Source organism: Rhinolophus hipposideros, assembly GCF_964194185.1.
Source record: "Rhinolophus hipposideros genome assembly, chromosome: 6".
Taxonomy (NCBI): domain Eukaryota; kingdom Metazoa; phylum Chordata; class Mammalia; order Chiroptera; family Rhinolophidae; genus Rhinolophus; species Rhinolophus hipposideros.
Window position 1 is genome coordinate 9,230,504 of NC_138052.1, and position 6,474 is coordinate 9,236,977.

Below are 6,474 nucleotides of genomic sequence, written 5' to 3' on the forward strand. Positions count from 1 at the left end.
CTAAACTTATCAATCAGTCAATCAACTCATCAATCCATGTATTTTTTGAGGGCGTACCCTTGAGCTAAGAACCCAGACGATGTGGAAGAAACAATACCCTTCTTAAAAGAGCTTAGTGTTGGGAACGCAAGATGATACAAAAGAAACAATACTAGACAGTGCAGAACGAAGGGTTAGGGGCGCCTGGGGGCTCAGAGGAGGCGGTACCTCCTGGGAGAGGCGGGGCGTGTGTGAGGCCTCGAGGAAGGCTTGCATTTACAAGTGTTGGAGTCAGAAGACATTCTAGGCCAAGTCACCATGAGCAAGGTTGTGGCAGAGCAACCGGCAGAGAGAGGACACTCAGGCCAATCGCTGAGGGTCCCCAGTGGGACATGTGGCAGGGGTCAAGCTCCCAAGGCTACAGAGAGAAGCTGGGCTAGGTGTCCTGGTCAGCTGGGAGCTATGGAAGGTTTTTGCACAGAGCAGGAACCCCCTGTAAGGATTGCTAAAGTGACGGTCACATGCAGAGCAGACATCATGTGTCCTTTGCCAAGCACACAGTAGGCCCTCACTGGGTGTGCACACCAATGCCTCCTATCACAGTGCCAGTAGTGTAACTGATCCTGCTGCCCACATCTTCACACTGTGTTTTCCAGGCGCCTCAGCACGGAGCGGAGCCTCTCAGAGCCCCACACCTCTCCGGTTACGTAGCTCCTGTGAATTTCTCAGCACATTCATAACACGCTCTCACATACCCATGTTGAATGACAGACGCAAGACTGTATTCATTGACTTTATTTTACTTAAACCATGTATTTAAAATCTAAGCCTCTAGGGTAGCCTCTCAGAAAGGTCTTCGTACCCATGATTAACTGCTGAAAGAGATGATTCTTTCAAAACTTCTTCCCACAATGCATGGGGGCATGGGGGTTTGGTCAACATAGAGTCAGGCTGATGGTTTCCTGTGACTGACTGGTCGTTGACCTACCCTGCATGCCTTCCATGTCGTCCCTCCTTTGCGCGGAGCCCTTCCACGGCTCCCTGCTCACTGCGGCCCCTCGCCCCAGCCCTTCTGCTGTGTCTCGGACAGAATCACTCATTCGTCCCCGTGCATTGGACTGCTGAGTCCTCACTATGGGCCTGCGTGGCGCTGACGTTCTGTCCAAGCAAACAGACAATAAACATGAAAGTAATCAAATAAGCAAACGCATTAAACTGATCACTTAGTTAAGAAGACAAACAAGAGAGACACAGCAAGAATGAATTACTCTCCCTGTGGAGGTGCCATCTGAGCTGAGACTGAAAGGATGAGGTGGGGAGAGGCAGGTGGAAAGGCCCTGGGGTGAAAGTGCTCGGTGCGGTCACGAAAACAGAGACAGCTGGAGCATGGCGATCAAGGTCCCCAAATGAGGCCACACAGGGCTTCAAGGACCGTGGTTGGACTTCTGCCCTGTCCCAAACCCTCGCCTTCCCCTGTACTCACCCATGGATAGTGGAATCTCCTGAAACCTCCCCCTCCTCTTTCATATCCAGTTGGCCGGCAAATCCCATTGGTTCTACTTCAAAATCTCTTCCAACACTCTGCTCTCTTGTCTCCCTTCTGCCTTAATTTGTGTCCTCACTACCACTCATTAAACAAGGCTACAAGCCTTCCCGTCTCTTCATCTCCAGCCCAGCTCCTTGCATGGGGGCCCATAGGAGCCACCAGTCAGCTTCCTGAAACACACATCTAACAGCTCTGCTCCCGCCTAAAACTCACATCCGAGTTGGGAGCTGTTGAAGCTGGGTGATGGACACATACATACTCTTCTACATGACTGAAATTTTCTCCAACAACCACCACAAAAGCAAAACAACAAAATCCCTCCTCCTTCCCAGGAGGTCTTGCCCTTAAAGAAGGGCATTTTCAGGGCTTTGCACATACTGCCTCAGTGTTAAAAAGTCAATCAAGAAAACCATGCCGTTAACAGATTTTACAGTCCATCTAGTCTGTATGTTTTAAACTGTCCCCCGATGGGTCCCATGGCTTTTGAGACACAGCCTAAGTCTTGTGTGGCCAACTGCCTGCACACCAGGCTTGCTCCCTCGTGAACCCACCACCACCACCAGGCATCGAATCACACCCAAAGTCCTGTGGTTCCCAAACACAGCACGGCCTTTCCGAACCTCATGCTTTTGTTGGTCTCTCTACGTGGCGTGTCCTTGCACTCTTGATAATTTCTATTCTTTTGTCAAGCTCAGGGTCAATGTCAAGTGCTCAGAAAGGCTTCTCCCCCTGCTCCTCTGTGCTTGTCTGCCTCACCATCGTCCCTCCAGTGTAGGGGCTCCTCGAGGATGAGGACCAGGCTGCCCTCATAACCGTAGAGCAGACGCTCATTGGTCTGTGCCGGCGACCACACTGAGTGCTTCCCTCACGGTGACACTGTGAGTCCTTGTGCCTTAGGAGGAAGGCACTGCAGTCTCCTTTTTTGAGCAGGAGAAGCAGGTTCAGAGCAGACCAGCACCCTACTCAAGTTCACCGCCACTTAGTGCCGAAGCTGAGAGGGAGCTCAGATTCCATCGGCAGAGCCCACATTTCCCTGTCTTGTGCGCTGCCCCTGGTATAGCGGCCTGTCCGTCAGTGTCCTGCCCTGGGCCAGCCCACAGGTACTGCACAGACGCTGTTTGCTGAACAAATGCATGGCTTGTATTAGCTGGCCACCACTCCTCCCATTTGCTCCCATCTCCCTTCTTGCCCTTTCTCCAAGCAAGCAAAACTCTGCTGGCAACTGAACACCCAGCTACAGAACCGAAGCCCAGAGGCTCCCATGACAGAGTGACAGCATATCAGAGAGCACGTTGGCCTCAGGAGCCCCTCATGTGGGCCCCCAGGCCCCTAATGTCCTACCTGTAGCTTGTGTTAAACCCCAGGAAATCCAAAGGGGGAAAGGACTGTCAGGAGTTCCCATGACTACATCAACCTGACCCAATTCATTTCTAGGTCATTTAACATGAGTCCCTTACTTCACTTTGTCCTCATATAAAAGTGGAAAGCAAGACCCGAAACCATGACGGAGGTCTGTGTTCAGACTTGTCCCTGATGTAACATTAACCACACCCACTACTCTAATATACCTATTTGTAAAAAGTTTTTCAAAAGAGCTCATGGAAAAAATAAAAAGTATTAAGGTATAATTTCTCCTCCGTGCCGCTGCTGAACGTTCCAGAGGCTACAGCTGAAGGCAACAAGGGAAAGGCTTCTCCCCCACAAGCACTAGCCTGTCCCCACAGCTGCAGCTCTTTACCTTCACAGAAGTGGTGGTTGAGACTGGAGTAGCACGAACGTAGCTCTAGGTGACACCAAACTTAGAGATATTTTTACAGCCAGTTGTTAAACTAGATGTAGATAACTTGGGGACCTGGCCACACCACATGAATTCGTCTCGACCACTGCCTGCACGGAAGCTTTTCTCCTTGAAAACAAGTGGCTTCTAAAGCCTGTGAGCTTTCCTTTCTGGTGAGCCTTCTTCCTCTCCTCCTTGCACTTGTCCTCAGCCATCAAGGTGCTCGAGCGTCTGTTACCCATGGCAGGTTCCAAGTTTGGGATGAGTCTGCGAGGTAGCAGACCTTTGTAACCTAAAGTGTAAAAGAAGTCGGATTTAGGTGTAAAAGAAATTTGCTCTATATGAGGGAAGGATAAAACCCGGTGAGAAGCAAACATTGCCTAACCAATGGCCACTTGACTTTCCATCCTTGGGTTTGGGGTTTGGGGATTTTTTTAAAAAGGTGTTCATGGAAATCCAAAGCTGGGAGAAACAAGGGGTGTTTCTGGCAGGCAGGACTGTGTCCTCTCAGCCAGTAACCAGGATTAATACCAATTACATCATGAAGCCTCACCCAGCCTTGGAAAGATGGGGAGGATCGGGGAGCCAAGGATTTAGCCCCAGGGGCCTGCGGGCCCCTCCTGAGCCTCAGTTTGCCCACGCACACATTGAGAGTCACACTAGGCCTTCTGCCTACACAAGGCTCCGATGGTGAAGCAGCTACACACCCCACCAGCATGAGCTTCAATAATGCACATGGAAGCTGGAGCCTCTCGGGGGCCCAGCAGCTGAGTGGCAGTGCCCAGAGTAACACTCCAGGGTGAGTTACCGCACAGCCAGACTGTCCTGGACAGCTGGGCCGTGGAAGGCATTGCTCAGTTGGAGGCCAGGCACATGGTATCACAGGTGAGGGCCCTCGGAGTGGTGCAGGGCTTTCTGCAAAACTTCTCTCTTCCTCAGGAGGCACTTCAATAATTTCTCATATTTGTTATCCTTATCTTTTCAACGGACCTGGCCCCAGAGTTTAAGGCCTTCCTTGAGCCCTGGAAACGTATGGCGCACTGACCTTCTAACCCCACCCACACCGACAGCAGAGACAATTGGGCTGGCACTGGCCTCCTGCAGCCATTTGAGGGCTCGCTTCTCAGGCCTCAGGCTAGCTCGGACAATCTGGTTTACTTGCAGAAGATCTAAACGCTGTGTGGGATTTCCCTCTCTCGTGTCCTGGGTCTGGACATGGCTCTGGGTGGCCACCCTTCCTAAGGTACCGCATCCCCAATGTTAGCCCTGGCAGTGTGCCCAGTGGCGGCAGCATTCCTGGAAAGGCGTAGCTTGTTTGCTCATCAAGGCTCCCGCCGGCCTCCACCTCTGCAACACATGAAATGAGTTTCCAGTGGCCTAATTTTCTCCCAGGGAGTGAGACTTAAGTTTTGGAGGAAGAATTCAGTGTTTGTTAATGTTCTAGAAAAAGAAGTGCTTAAAAGTGGGGGATGAGAAAACAGTTTAACACCCTGAGTTTCTTCTTTAGATCAGCAATGCCCTGGAACGGAGGCCTCAGCCGGCTTGAGGACGACGAGGCGGCCGTTGCTTCCTGCTTCCGCGTGGCCCTGACTGAGCACAGAGCCTGGCACCCAGACAGGCTTTCCCCTCAGCAATCCCCAGGAGCTCTGAAGGAGAAGGAAGAGGTCACTGGACAGCAGCTGTGTGCCCTGGGGACTCCATGTATCTCCCTTATTTAATCTTCACAACAACCCTGTTAAAGTAGGTGTTATCACCATTTTACATGTGAAAACTGAGCCTCGGAAAGATTAAGTAATTGCCAAGGTCAACAGCTCCTAGGTGGCAGGGCCAGGACAGGAATCCAGATCTGCCCAAGCCCACAGCCCACGCTCTTCCCACACTGGGTGCTGCGTCCAGGAACACCACGTGCCTGCGAGCTCACTGCCCAGCCAATGGTCTCCAACTGCTGGATGACAGGAAAGAACGATGGGGAGAATGGGAGGGAGGCGAGGAACTGGGAGCCAGTGGGCTGGCCATGAAGGAAGTCTTAAGCAAAGACAACAAAGACTGGAACCACAGGAATAGTTTTCCTTCCATGCCTGCATGGGGACCAACAGGGGTGGGGAGGGAGGTGCTCTCAGAAAACCAGGACAGCCAAGTAACAAGAGGGAGAGCCTGGGGAAAGGGATCCAGTGCCCCAGAAGGCACAAGGTGTGGGAACTGAGAAGACGCTGGCAAATGTAGCAACCAAGGGGGCCTCTGAGCTGGTCACTAGCCGAAGAAGATGGGAACAGAGTCAGATGGTGAGGAGGAGGATGAGTTGCAGGAGGAAGGGCAGATGGAGTGGACTTTTCACCAGTTCTGACACTGAAGACAAACAGATACATGAGTAATGAGATTGAGGGGGTAGTTTACTTTTTTTAAAGATAGGGACTATTTGAACATATTCATAGACAAGAAGGAATGGAGCCAGTGAAAGATAAAGACTGAAACTGGAGTAGAGAGAAAGTATTCACAAGGCAAAGCTGAAGAAGAATTAGGGGGTAAGCGGGGTCAGAGGGGAGGGCATAGCAACTTAGGTTTGAAAGGAAAAGACACTTTATCCTCCAAGATAGGAAAGGAGGGGAGCCGGAAATACAGAAATACTAAGGTGAAGGGGCTGAAACTCACACAAATGACACTGAGTGGCACCAAAAAAAAGCAATTAACAACTGCAACTACAGAATGCAACTACAGGGCCAGGGACGGGAGGCCTGGTTAGTCTGTATTAGTTAGCATGAGCCATGTTAGCTGCTGAGCTGCTCTAACAGGCAAACCCCCAAACCTCAGGGCCTTGACCCGGTGACAGTTTATTTCTAACTCATTCAAAGTCCAAGGCCATGTTGCTGCTCCACACAGTCATTCAGGGACCCAGGCTCCTCCCCTCTCGTGTCTGCTCCATGCTCTGGAGAGGGCGAGCTCATGAGGAGTTGTGTGGGAAGTTTTACGGGCAGGCCTGCAAGCCAAGCACACACTTCCCCCCACATCTCATGGGTCAGGCCCAGTCACAGAGCCACACCCTAAAAGGAAGCTAGAAAAAGTAGTCTAGCTGGGCACCCAGGAGGAAAAGGACACAGGTGCTGATGGAAAGATAGTCGTCTCTGCCACCAGGTGAGGGCCCAAATAAACAAGAGAAGATTCCAGTGATGGGTTC